Here is a 15,314-nt window from a genome sequence, read left to right on the forward strand (position 1 = left end):
AAAATGTATACCACATTTAAATATTTTTAATCCAAATCTCCAATTAATATATCTCTAAAAATTAAATTAATTATTAAGGAAATCTTTGTTTTAATTGACTAAAATTTGCTTAGACCAAAAATTATTAGTAAATAAAATATGAGTTATTTTTACATAAGTCAAATACATTTCAAAAACTATATTACAATAATATTCAGTTATTGTAATAATATACAATTTAAATATTAGTTTAAATTAATTTAGGTTATAGAAACTTAGTGGCTTTACATAAAATATAGTAAATATAAGCTAATATAGCTACCAATATAGTAAATTGTACTACTAATATATGTATATCATTATAAATTATTGACCGAGGTTAATATTAATCATCCCTATGTATTTAGTATTTAAATATACAAAGATTTTATTATATTTTAGACAACCTGGCTCTAAAGCTTAGAGTATGAATTGTTATCTTTGTTTTTAAAATATTATCCCATTTTTCTCTTTTAATTTAAAAATATTTTATAAAATTATACTTAAATATTTTATAAAAATATATTACAATGTATCTTGTTTTAATGGACTTTATTTAAAATGTATGGTTTTCATAGATGTAATAAAGTTAATCAATCATCAGTATCCTTACAAAATTAAACAGCTCAAAATGCGTTGCTTAATGAGCGTCTTTTATTTCCTAAATAAATTATTATTTTTTAATTTTTAATTGAGATAAATCTCAAATATTGTCAAAAAATTATTTAGATTTGTGTAATCATCCTGCACATTGTCAAAAAGTGTCTCGGTACTTATCAAAAATTGAATGCACACGAATGTAGAAACAATTTAATGAAAGAAATTTAGCCTTTATAACCATCTTTAATTAAATGCATGAATAGAAATATAAAGTAAACTATTATTCGTTTATATCATTATTGAGATAATATATTATATATTTAGTATATGTTATTATATATATATACATAAACCCTATTAAAATAATATATTATACGTTATAAACACAAAATATTTTAGTTCTTTATTCTTAATATAATATAAATATATTTTTTGATCCATATTACTCATAAATCATAATTACATAATCTATAGTTACTTGTCTAAAATTAAAATATTCAGTTTTAAGTACAAAATGTTGACGAATAATGAAAATCATGAATACTTTTTACTACAAATGTATTTTAAAGCTAATTACGTTTTAAACAAAATCATTAACCAGTCAATTACTTACAATAATATAATACTATGACAAGTTCATCATATCAATTAATTTCAAAATATATTTTAACTATAAACAATCACAAATATGTATAATAAATTATTTAAAATAACACAAAGTGGATTCAATAAACTTAATGTGTTCAAAATGTTGCTAAATAATAATAATATAATCATATCTACTCGTTGTATTACTATCAATATAAATTATTAATTTAAATGTCATTTATCCGAATTCAAAATATTACAAAATTTGTTATCCAATTAGTGTCAGCTAATTGTAATATAATTTAAATCACGGTTCACCGAAACACTAAAGAATATATTGTCTAAAATATTTATTGGCACTTTATTCTGACGAGGTCAACGAAATTACACTTAGAGTCTAGACGAATCTACCTATTTTAAAAAACTTATTAATCTACACAATTGATAGTATCAAAAATCTAATAGGACCATACTTTATGTAGTTCGCTGAGATTGTCTTCGTTACTCATCGGACAAATGCTTGGATTATATTGCATACAATAGAAATACATTAGGTAATAGCGAGACATTGGATGCTCGGGGAAATTATATTCTATGGATGTATTGTGAGGAAAAACCGCTTAAGACAAATCTACAATGCAATTTTCGTGCCAGAACATTTCAAAAGATTAAGACTTAAACGAGGACAAAAAAGAACCTAATATCTATAAATCACCTCAATTTATTTACTTTTATATAAGTGTCTCTGCAGGAATACAATATAAAGAAAATGTGTATTTTAAAGAGATTTCAGGTTTTAGGATATTAGCCAAAAACGCATAATTTAATGAGATATCTTGTGAAATAAAATTCAAAAGTAGGTATATGACACTATAATAATAAATATAATAAAATGTAAAAATTTTAAAATCGTGAAAATTAAATAGTGGTATTTAATATTCTTGGAATTTAATTACCCATAGAATATAATAATTTTTAGTAATATTTAACTTCTTAGCTACATTCATACTTGTTAAATGATAAATATTAATTATCATGTATAACAAAAAAGGAATTTTTAATAATAATTTTATTTATGTTTTTAAAAATAAAAATTGGTATTAAAGTTCAAACTAAAATATTACTATTTTATAAAATGTCAATATTATTTTATACTTAGAATAAACATTATTATCTTGTAAATTAAAACAATTTTATTTTAATGAATACGATAAATTATAAGTACGTTAAATAAATTTAAACAAAATAAAATTCTATTTTCATTACTAATAAAAAAAAAACATAATACTACTAAAAATATAAATTTTAAGCCTTTACCAACATCTTACTATTTAATAATTGAATAATTATTTTTAAAAGAATAATTAATAACTGATGCATGTTTAAAACACCCAATAGTATAAAAAACAGTCATACAATGTTATATGAATTCGAAAATGTAGAATTTAAAATTAATTCAATTTTATACTTAAAAACCAAAGAACTATTAGAAATATATACATAATTTTGTATTTACTAAAATTAGGTAAAAACTGTTATAAACATTTTATTATTAGAATAATATTAATATACTAACTCACCCAAAAGTATACGACTCGATTATAAATCCAAATGAAAAAATATTTATCCGATCAGGAAACGCTAACACAACGTATGACCGATCTACGTAAGGTCTGGGGATGCACTAATAATTTAATATAATGTACACGTGCTGCTGAGGGCGCGTGTTGTACGGTTGCCACCCGGGAGTCTGCGCCACGGTCGATTGACAGTGAAATAAAAATAAAATGATGAACGGTATTTAAATAAGAAAAAATAAAAATAAATTTGTAAAATGAAATATTACACTAAAATATACGAGTATAAACATAAATAATTATTTAGATTATATCAATTATAATTTTTATAATTTATCATTATATTCAATAAAGGAATATAACATACTATTATAAATATTTCAATATAAATTATTTTTTTTATAAAATGTATGCCTATAAATTAATAAGAATTATTATCTCTCGACCAAGTGCTTTCAAGAACAAAATTTAGAAGGAATCTAAGTCAACAATAATTATAATATAGATATATCATGTTGCGTAAATATCTAGTTGAGTAACCAAATATTATTTTATAAACACTTCAAAATTGAATTTTAAATTTAAAAAAGCCGTCATTTTTTATAATCATTTTCATTTTTATTAAAATTATTTTGAAAAAAAAATTAATGGTTTATGTACGATTATGTTAAATAATCTTAGTTGTGCCTATAATTAAAAATTTAAACCAAACCATAAATGATTAAAATTATATGCAATCATCAGATTAATTAAAATCTATACCAAAATATTTAAACTAGTAATTATTAAAAAAAAATCAAATCATATACTATACTATGGATTAAATCAGTATTAAATTAATAAATAAAATAATAAAGATAAATAAATGAATAAAAATGAAATATCTTTAATATTTTATTTAACAATAATAATAATAAAAAATATACATATATAATAATTCAAAAGCCAGAAAGGGCTATATTTTCTACTAATTTCAATCAAAACACGCGAGCATCTCCGTAAATATACAGAACACGCAACTGAACGTGCATGTCTTATTCACTGTATGCTGTCGTATCAGTTTTATTAGTGATACGCACTAAACCTACTATCGTCTTACACACCCAAAGACAATGATTCTCTCCAAAATTAATTAGATCAGTACTGTTTTAGCTTTAGTCCGGTACGATAGCATACGTCTGTCTGTTGTACGTTTGTCACATCAAAGTGAGAGTTACACAAAATTACATAATATATTGTAGTGCAACGTTCAGTTAAAGAAAAACTTTATTGACTTGAAGTACGTATATTCCAGCAATGTTCAGTTTAAATAATAAGAATGTCAAATAATTACAATACAACGTAACATAATTTTTAGTCGTAAGCAATTTTATTTTTGAATTTAAAACGAAAATAAAATAATATACTTGTCTGTGTTACAATCGCTTTATTTTTACAAGGTACAACCATCACATACACTCCAAATATATGACAGGAGCGAGACTCTCTAACTGTATTCGTTGTGACGGAATCACGACATTATATCATTGCGAATATAATAAATGTATAAAATAATAAAAATAATAAATCAAACTTAGAGCAAAACTTAAATTTAAAAAAAAAAAAAATATTTTTTTAAAAATATTTAGTCAATATTAGTCAACTGTTAATCTGTTTATATTTTAGAATAATATTAATAAGAAAAAAATAAAAAAATATATTTGTATATATATAATAATTAAGAGTATACATAATGCTGTAAGAAACAAAAGCAAAGAAATAAAAGAAATCATCCAGCAATTGTACTCCATTTAGACTAAAAAGACAAGCAATTATTTAATTATTTCTCTTTGTTGTTTCCTTAAGCTCGGGGAGTTGACTACCAGCTGCAACTGACCAACATTTTAAGATTTAATTTCAAAAATAACGTGCATTTAATGAAACTGATTTTTATTTTTAAAATAATTTTAAAAATGATTTAGTAATTTATTCTAACACCGTGACTAGCATCCCCATGCACTTTGTTGCCGTACAAAATGCATCATTGTTAAATTTGGTTGCCTAATTCTAACATTTAATGTAACGCATGTGGATACATAATATTACACCTATAATTAGTAGTACCACTCCTGCACTATACCTAATAAATTAATTTTGTATTTTATACTTCCTATTTATTTCATTACATCCTTATTATCTTAGAATACTCATCTCTCACTTTGCTCTATTGAAACTACTTTATAGAATTTAGGTAAATTTTAATTTCACCAGCATCCTTTTATCACACAAAATACTTAACGTCTTTCTCCACTTCATCCATCCACACATAAACCTATTTCTGACGTAATTCTTAAAATAACAAATCTTCTGTTGCACCGATTCTAAATATTGGAACCTATTTACTTCACACACTATAACATCCTCCATCTTCATCACATAAATTGTTTCATCAATTTATCTATTTGATAATAGAGAAATATTTGAAAATAATAAAAATAAATGAATTACCTATAAGTAATTTCCCTTTGTAAACTCCCTCGAAACCTACTATAGCATAACGAGTTTTACGATATTTTAATTAATACTTTTTTAATATTCGAATAGTCATAATTATAACATGTATATTTTTTGGTATTCTTTATTATAATGAATAAGATTCAATGAATATATTTTTTCATATCCAAAATCCAAATGATCACGTCTATTCTACTAAATATAAATATCTACACATTTTTAATTGTCCAAGATCACAAAAATCATTACTAAGATAGTAAAAAATAAAAAATGTTTATATTATTTATTGAAATCTCTCAATATTCATTTTTTAAAATAAACGTTCATTTAAACTCATTATTCCCGACAGGCACTTCATATTAAACATTCCTTCAAAAGTTTTCAAAACTTAAATCAGTTTTAACGTCAATTCTCATCTTTTATTTGTGATACCAAAAACTGCAAATGACTGAGTATAAAACTTTCTTTAACTCATTCAATGCAAATGGATGCAAATTATTTTTTCTTCAAAAATGTCAATAATATTACATACGCATTATAAATTCATGGCATGCATAAAAACTTTAAGTCTAATAAATAATAAATAGATACTCAAAAAATTAACGTAAAGAGTTTATAAAATTAAATTATATCCAAAATGAGCATAATGTATACTTTAATAGTTTAACACGGACATGGACCAATTGTGCCTAAAACAAAGTTTTTGTTTAGGGTCAGTGTACTAATTGCGTTTGTATTCAAATCTGTCTACTTTCAAATATGAAAATATTGTTATTCGATCAATAATTCTATCAACGTCAATATAAGTGTCTGGTTATTATATATTTTATGACAATATCGGCAATTTTATGAAATTGTATTATTATTACACACATTTTTGATAACGCAATAGTAAAGTAACTTGTTAAATGTATAGAAAAAATGTATTTATTTATATTATATTATTATGTATTAATATTTGCGAAAAAATCAGAGTGTGTTATTATAATTGTAAAAAAGTTTAAATGTGAACTATAAGGTAAATGTTATAACTTTAATTTTGAATAATTTACGATAAAAAGTAACTTATTAAATATAAAGAAAAAAATATTTATTTATATTATATTATGTAAAAAAAAAATCGATTAGTGTATTAATTTATTATATAATTATAACTAACTAATAAGTTTTCCTTAGGTATTGTAAAATGTTTTAAGCGTAATAACTAATTAGTCTATTGACCCTAAAATATATAAAGCGCAATTTTATTAGTCTTTAGATACTAAAATGTTTAGAGTGCCATTGATAATAAAAAAGTAATTTTAAGCACAATTGGTAACCTACCTTTAATACACCTATTCATTATTTTTACTAAAATTAGTTTTACATTTTGATCTATATTGATCTGAATTTTAATACAGGTTTTAGTTTTATAATGTACTTGCTCCTTGGGGACAATCTTCTTCTAGAAAAATAAATAAGTTGGTATATACCTTGTTGGTAACCTTTAAATTTTTTAATTTTGTAAATCGTGAACGATTTGTGAATAATTCAAAAAGATTACCGTTTTTTAACAGCAAAGTTTTATTTGTTGAGTATGTTTTTTTGTAAAGTTTTAGAAGGATATTTATTTAACTATTTATATTAATTAAACGGACGGAGTCCTTACACAAAAAGGTTTAATATTTGACGAATTTGAAAAAAATCATATCCATTTCATGAACTGCATAACTTTTCATGAAATGCACAATTTCATTAAATTTATGTGATATATTTATATATGTATATGTAAATTAATGAATTAGTGTAGATACGTTTCATTGATACACTTGTTGAGTATATTGATCAATTTTTTTGAAGGGACCATAAACAGTAACAGTTTATTTTAGATAATAAATACAATAAAATTTAATATAGTCATTGCAATGAAAATTTATAAAAATATATAAATATAAGAGCAATATAGTGTGTTTTAAAAACGATAAATTTTATAAAACCGTATAAACTCGAAGTACAGAAACCTACTGTACTCAAATTTATTTGCAAGTGTAATGACAAAAGTCAAACATTTAAGAGTGGTCTGTATACTCATTGCCTCGGAATATTTGAGTAATTTATTCAAATTATATGCAAATTTTAAATCTCGCTTTGTTTTATTTATCTCATTATTTTCGTAAGCTTATCTCTTACCATCAATCCAAAATTTAACAAATATTATTATTTTACAATAAAATGTAATAATTTTAGAATTTCAAATTTCAATAGTATAAATATTGAATACCATGCATTAAAATAGAAACAGTAGTAAACCCGTTCTATTTGTTTTATTTTTATAATTTGTCGCTATTATTTTTAATTTTTTATACAATGTAATCATCTATAATTATTGTATATAGTTATTTACTTAATGGCTTTTATGTATTATACTTTCATTATTATTATTTTATATAAATATTATTTTAATTCTATATTGTAAATATTGAAAAAAATATGTGGAAAATCACAAATTTTAGCATAATAGTGCACTTTAAAAAAAAAAACATGACATTTTTTTAATTGATTGGAAATAAAAGGTACTTCTTAATTATTATATTCCTCACCGCAATAATTGCATATTATCATTATTTATATAGTTTTTGTTTTGCGTATTTAATCTTTTTTTTATTTTATTATTATTATTATTATTATTATTTATGAATATAAATATCAAAAATGTATATAAATTATTAAATTTCAAACAAAAATATTTAAAATATATAAAGTTATTAATACTTTTACAAATTTAAATTTAAAAAAAATTTTGTTTCAGCATGAGTTAAAATGTGACCCCAGATAAAACAAAATATATAATTATGCATTGTACATTTTACAGCATAGGAAGCATTGTAGGAAGCTAATAGCTTCTTCACTCTATTAAGAATACACTGTATAGTATTAGAACAATATTATACAATATATCAAATTACTCATTTTCTTATTCAAAACATGCGGAGGCGTGTCCAATTCGTGAAGGAATTCAAAAATTTGCTACAAAATAGCGTAATATGTAAGGATGTTGAGTAAAACAAAATATTATCAGAAAATAAACGTCTATTTAATACTACAACATTCTACAGTATCTTTTTAATGTACCTACCAAATTAACTTAGTGCTATAAGTACTTAGTATAGTAAAATATATTAATAAAATAATATTCAATAAGTTTTAATTTGTTTTAATAAGTAAAATAATAATGATTTATTATTTAAAAATAAATATAGAACATAATTCACTATTAAAAATTACAATTGATTGTTTGAATCTTACCCCTTGGTCGTTCTATGATTTAAATGTATAAATAAATGGTTTCAAACAACGACCAGCATTATACTATAGGCACTTTTAAATTATGGATGTATTTCCTGTAGAAGGTTATATTTCCGAATAACATTAATCAAAAATGTGATATTATAGTATTATAATTATTTAGAATCTTTTAAACTGCAATCCTAAGGGTTCAATAAAAGTTAATCAATAAGCTTTTATATGAATGTTAAGAAAGGTAATAAGAGGGTATGATATTCTTTTAAATTGGATAGAAATATGTATTTAAATTTGCTATCGCGTAATAAATTAAAATCATTTTTATTGACTACCAACACATATATATAATTTAATTAATATTTAATAAGTACTTTTATTTTTTTTTTTTTTGGAAATATTGGTCTTGATATGTATTAAAAACAATATTAATTTTATTTGATAATTTAATATTAAACAGTATACAAGTGACCAATAGTTTACAAAAATAGGTATTAAAAATAGGATATAATTAAACAGACTAAGAATTTGACTCACAAAGTCAATGCATGGATACTTTTTGGCCTGGAAAAAATAATCTCTTTGCCGTTCAGCATACAAAATTTAACTTAAAATAAAAACATATATTAACCGAATATCGTCATTATATAAAACACAGAAACTAATCAATATACACAATCTACACAACATCCTAGAACCACAAATAAAAAAAAGAAATAAAATAATACAATTTTTAAAACAAATTAATTTTTATTAACTGATTTAAAAATTAAGAACTAAAAATTGAAAATAAATATAAATATTTGAAAAAAATGTAAATAACAATGTATTGCAGATCCATTATATAGCTGATATCTATTATTGCTTAAGCGTATTTTATTATTAAAATACATACAAATATTAAACATTTATAAATAAATTGTTATTAATATTAAATATAATAATTTCACTAAAGGACTAAAGTTCCAATTTTTTGAGTTTTCCGATTAATTTTAATGAGTACTCTCCATTAATAGTATGTACTTAGTAATCACAATAAATTTCATTAATCAAAAATATATAACAATGTTTCTCATTAAATATCCTATATTTTTGTAACACGAATCTCTGTTCAACCTTAACTTACCCACGGATATAAAACATAAAAGATAATGATATAATCTATAATGTATTTTCCTGCGAATTTATCTATATGCACAAACGTATGTAATATGCGTGTGTATAATGTACATATACTGAATTTAATTAAACTAGAGATTTCCTTTGCCTGTAAACCTTTTGATGATCATTAAAACTGATAGGTCATATTAATTTAATCTACTTCCGTGCGCTTATTATCGTACATTTCTCAATACTCATGAACTTCTAACAATCAAATTAGATTATCATTATCAAATGCCGATCAATTTACCTTTCCACAATTATACAGCAGTTATGAGATTTTTCATAAAAATAACAAATACTGAAAAGAATTTTTTGATTAAAATCTTATTTAAAATTCCACCGTAATTATAAATTTTTGCCATGTATAAATATATACAAGGTCAATATTAAAAATATATTGTAAGATAATAATTCTTGTTAACTATTGCAAGTCTTAAATTTTATTTTGTATGTAACAAATCTCAGTTACATTTATTATGTGTCTATTAAACAACAATAATTCTTACAATTTAAGGAATGAATGTTTTAAGATACGTTTAAATATTTAAGAAGTGACTTATTGTTGGTTATTTACCAGTACATAATTCACTTTATATAGTTAATAGGTATAATAATGTTTATTAAAAGTATTCAGTCCCTTCTTACAAGTTAAAAAAATACCAACGAATTCAAACTATTATAAGCGCATGTGTTTAACGAAAGGTCAATCATTATTTAACCTGGTGGCGACATGTGATCGATTATCATCATATTGACTAATACTGTTAGTTCAGCATGACAAGACGAACATCTTAAGTTTTTAGGCGGCCTTATTATTGTATTGTTTTTGAGAGACCACGATGTGCTAATCAATATGATTTATGATGTTGAACCATATCGAAAAAGAAACAAAATTATGTTACATACTTGTCTATTAAAACCATTGAAGTAAATCGTCTAAGAATATTGTAATTTTGTAATTCGATAATATTTACAACATGCCCATACTTAAATATCTAAAAGTAATTCATGATTAAATTGTAATACTATCGTGTATCAAAAATATTTCAGTTTTAATATTATAATAATCAAATAAATGTATCTAATCAAATAATTTAATAAAATTATTTTTATAGCAACAGCCAATAAGAAGCAAGTCTAATACTGATAATTATTAAATTTACGATATATTGATGTACGTTTTAAAAATTAAACATAATTTATAAATTGATTTAAACAAATTTAAACTAACCTAACGTATAATAAATTTTGACTTTTCTATAATTATATAGTAAAGGATTAAACACAAAAACTTTGAATAAAAGTTTTCGTTTTATAAATGTTTCGTGATTATTTTTTGATTTAAAATTAACAACTATACTTTCAAATTGAACAAAAATCTTATATAAAAGGGACTTAACTTATATAAACTGTGAACAACGAATTAATTAAAAATATTTTAATTTTAAAAAATGTATCAAAAAATTTAAATCAAAGAAGTTACTTATATATTTACGTATTAATATTCTGTCATTCTATATTATAATTTAAAACTAAATTATGTGCAATTTTAACGATACATTCATCGATTCTTTTATATTCTAGATATTACAATATACAGTCGAGTCGCGATAACTCAAAAAACTTGACAATGTGAATTTTTTTTTATTCCCCTAGAAATATAAATAAATTATACATAAATTAATATAAATTTGAGTTAGGTATCTCGAAGCGAATTTTTTCCCCCTTCAACTTCCAATTATCGCGATTCGAATGTATTAATATAATGTAAAATATAAAATATATCATACAAATAATCAATAGTACGATATGAAATCATTGAATACTATAATTACTATAATCGTATAATGTTTTATTTTTGTCTAAATTGAATTAAAATTTTTATTTAAATGAACCTACTAAATTACTATACTGATGTAGTTCTTTAAAATTGAATTTAAAAATATCTATCTATATATTTATATATAAGTAATAATTTAATATAAATTATTTAAGACCAAAGGGCAAATTTTAATAGTCATCAATTAGTAAGAGGCGAGAAGAGAGTTACCAAATATATTCCGATATGCCATGTCAGTTTGAAATACTACGCGTAAAAACAGATACGATCTCGTTTTGTCCGGGAAGTTAAGGTATATAATTTGTCTTTATGTTTTCATATAGGTACAACAATTAAAAATAATTTACATACTATCCAGAATACGCACTATAGACTAACCAACTTGTTATTACGGTGCATAAATTTACACTAAGCTGTAACATCAGATATATAAAAAGAAATATATATATAATTACACGTCGAATTTAATATTACAGATACAAACATAACGAGACAAAAATTATATTTTAATATCGACTATAATAACGAATATGTCTACCTGTAAACACGGCTATTGATCATTTTAATGCCAAAATCAACATCGATTAACACTTCAAATAATTTTAATATATTATTTATAACTAAGTAATATATGATGTAGAAACTATTTTTAACAAGATATCAACCTTTAAAAAATGTTTATATTAAATATATTATTGTGCCATTTTTTTAATTTTTTCTAACGTACATTAATACACATTATTATCATTTCAAAGTTCAAAAATTTAAAATAATGATAACTAGGTATGATATAAAACAAATAGGTATAATTATTTATTTAAAAATTAATAACTATTTATACGTGTCCACTGTCTACTGTCCATTTTCAAGACTGCGACCAACAGGACAATAACATACTTGATATTAATGACAAACTTGTATACATAATACTATATTTAGTAACTATTTATTATTTAAATGATGATGTTGATTAGTAATTACATATAGATACATGTAGAGGGTAAGATGTTTACAGCACTTGTCCAATTTAAATGGTAAATCTTCATGTGACTGTGACACCGTATCGTATGTAAGTATAAATTAAATAAAACTAGTTTTTTGTGCACCTACCATAGCTAGATCTCTACTTATTTAATCATTTAACTTACCTATTTCTATTTTAGTTTTACAATAACGCCATATGACAACTAAACGTTTTTTACAGACTACTTATTTCTAAAATGACTACTGCGTATAAAATGTAATAATCAATTTATTGTTTGATTCTTATATTATAAATAGATAATCAACTTCCGAACACCTATAGTATGTTCATGTATTTTTTATTAGTTCAAATTTATCAAAACATATTCAGATATATGATTTAGCTTATAGTGCATTATACTGTTTCGTGCAAATAGCACAGGCTGATGTATTTTAAATTTAAGGCTAGATAAATTGGGTCTACGATCATTTTTATTCATTTTGAAAGCGATAAGTTGAGTTCCAAGTATAAAAAGGTAGTAGGTTAGTTGGGCCCCGGCTATAAACCATTGGCAACTAGGTCTAAAATATTAAATACTTAAAACTCAAATATTTATACAATTTACTTTTGAATAACTCTGTTTTGTGGACTATTACAAATACAATTTGACACATAGTAAATTACGAAGTACAATAAAAAAAAAGAAAATAACGCTCGGTAAAGAAAAACACTTAAGGGAATAAATAACGAAATATACTAATAATATTGTTAGATTAGAATTTGTTAAATGTTTATCATTTAAATTTTTACCTAAAACATGATATTTATTTTTTTCCAATTTATTTTCAATTATTTATAACATTATTTTTTATACCATTTATTATTTATTTAGAACATGATATTATAAAAACCACATATATTTTAATTTATTTTTTTTTTTCTAGGAGTCAACCTACCTACTACCTATTTTTTTCCGCGACCCAATTTACCAATCCCTTGTACTCATCATAATAATTTAACCTGTTCTTATTTCGTATGTATTTATACATAATTAATAACTATTTTTAAGTAAAATTACTATTAATTTCAAGTCTAAAGACGCTTGAAATATATTATCTTAATGCATCTATATAAACAGATATTTTATTTAAAAAAATATATGCATACAAATATTTCATTACCAAAATAAATTCATACAATTTAATCTTTAAACTTATTCCGTCAATTCCAAATTATTATTTTTATTTAAACTATAATGTATGATACTTAGTAAAAACTTCAGAAATTTATAGATAAATGATATATTTTTTATAAAAATATCTATACATATTCTACTTATATATTATAAAGGGAAAATAAAGTACTAATTTTCTAAAAATTATTATAATAAAATCTTTCAATGTATTTTATATAAAAATAATAATAACCAATAAATAAATTTAAAAAATAGATATTATATTATACAATAATTTAATTTAATTTTTATAAATATAGACCTTTAATTGAATAAAAATAAATGCAATTTGTTTTTAAAAATAATTTTAACAACAATTGATAATAATCAAATTGGCATACATATAACAATATCTGAATATCTGTTCAACACCTTAGTCTCACATTTGGCCAATCCATTCTGCAGACACAAAACTAATTTTTGCTCTATCTCCAAACAATGCTTTCAAGTGTCGTCGCCAGTTATCCTGTATTGACAGCGATGTCGAGACACAATGCGCAACGCCCGAAGGTCGTTTTTTTCTCTTTAGATATGCGGATCACGTATGACGGTCGTATTATAAAACAGAATGTCTCCCTGCAGCAAGAATGTCTAGCAATACTCACTGTCAGTCTTTCAATTATAAAACCTAAGTTTTCAATTTTTTTTTTCATTTTTAAATGTATTTAAGCCAAACAACAAATCGTATACTATACATTTAACTTACTCCCTCTCTTCCTACTTTACAAAATTCTCTTCCAATCTAGAGTACATAATACACAATGAAACGATAACATTATTTTAAATAGTTATATTATTTTTAACATAACGTGTTTTAGTCGTAAAATGTTATATGTCCCCATTTATTTATTCACTATATTATACATTTGCCTCCTTCATAAAGGTTATGAAAGAATATTTTCATCAGAGTCGTAAATTTTAACATTTTATTGATTTGGCCATCATAGGGGCGGCGTCAGTGGGTTTTTAATGCTACACAAATAGCGATGGCTACTAGCCAAACAAGTTGTATTCTGAGTTAAATTATGAACTATTGACAGTGACCAAATGATAATATAACGGTAGCTGAAGATTCGTACGGTACATTTTTTTTTTAAATTTAATCAACTAAAATCTGCAATACCTATTAAAATTAGAACCTAAATATTTCTATAAACCTTTTCTCAACTGTAATATAGTAAAAAACTATTATTTTTTAAATAAACTATAATAATATCTATATTTTAACGTCTTTATAAATAATCAAAGTTTAGTTTATAAATAAATGTATACATAATTTTAATATTACCTCCTTAATACCTTATTTCTACCACTAAAAATCGCAAAGAACATCTATAAACGTCATAAAAATCAACTAAACAAATTTAATTATACACTTACTTACACATGGATCAAAAAATTAATGTTTAAAATTTAAGTTTAATAAAATAAAAAAGATTTTGGATGAATTTAAACCATAGAGAGTATACTTTTAAGAATATTTTAAAATTTATTTATATACATATTACTGTTAATAATATACGGTAGTCAATAGATAACTAATTTTTGCCAAAAAAT

General features: G+C 22.7%; 1 protein-coding gene across 3 annotated transcripts in view; it reads right to left on the bottom strand.

The window, feature by feature from the left end:
- The window catches only part of LOC113551592 (protein prickle-like), a 169,200-nt gene that overhangs the window by 135,294 nt on the left and 18,592 nt on the right, over positions 1-15,314 (bottom strand). Inside the window, exon 1 of one of the 3 annotated variants that reach the window (XM_026953923.1) lies at positions 2,787-2,876. The exons of 1 other annotated variant lie outside the window; for it this stretch is intronic. The gene's annotated coding sequence lies outside the window, so the exon portion shown is untranslated. Of the gene's footprint in view, positions 1-2,786; positions 2,877-15,314 lie in introns of those variants that run through there. One more of the 3 variants, XM_026953924.1, reaches the window with a different exon arrangement.

This window comes from Rhopalosiphum maidis, chromosome 2 (assembly GCF_003676215.2).
Source record: "Rhopalosiphum maidis isolate BTI-1 chromosome 2, ASM367621v3, whole genome shotgun sequence".
Classification (NCBI taxonomy): domain Eukaryota; kingdom Metazoa; phylum Arthropoda; class Insecta; order Hemiptera; family Aphididae; genus Rhopalosiphum; species Rhopalosiphum maidis.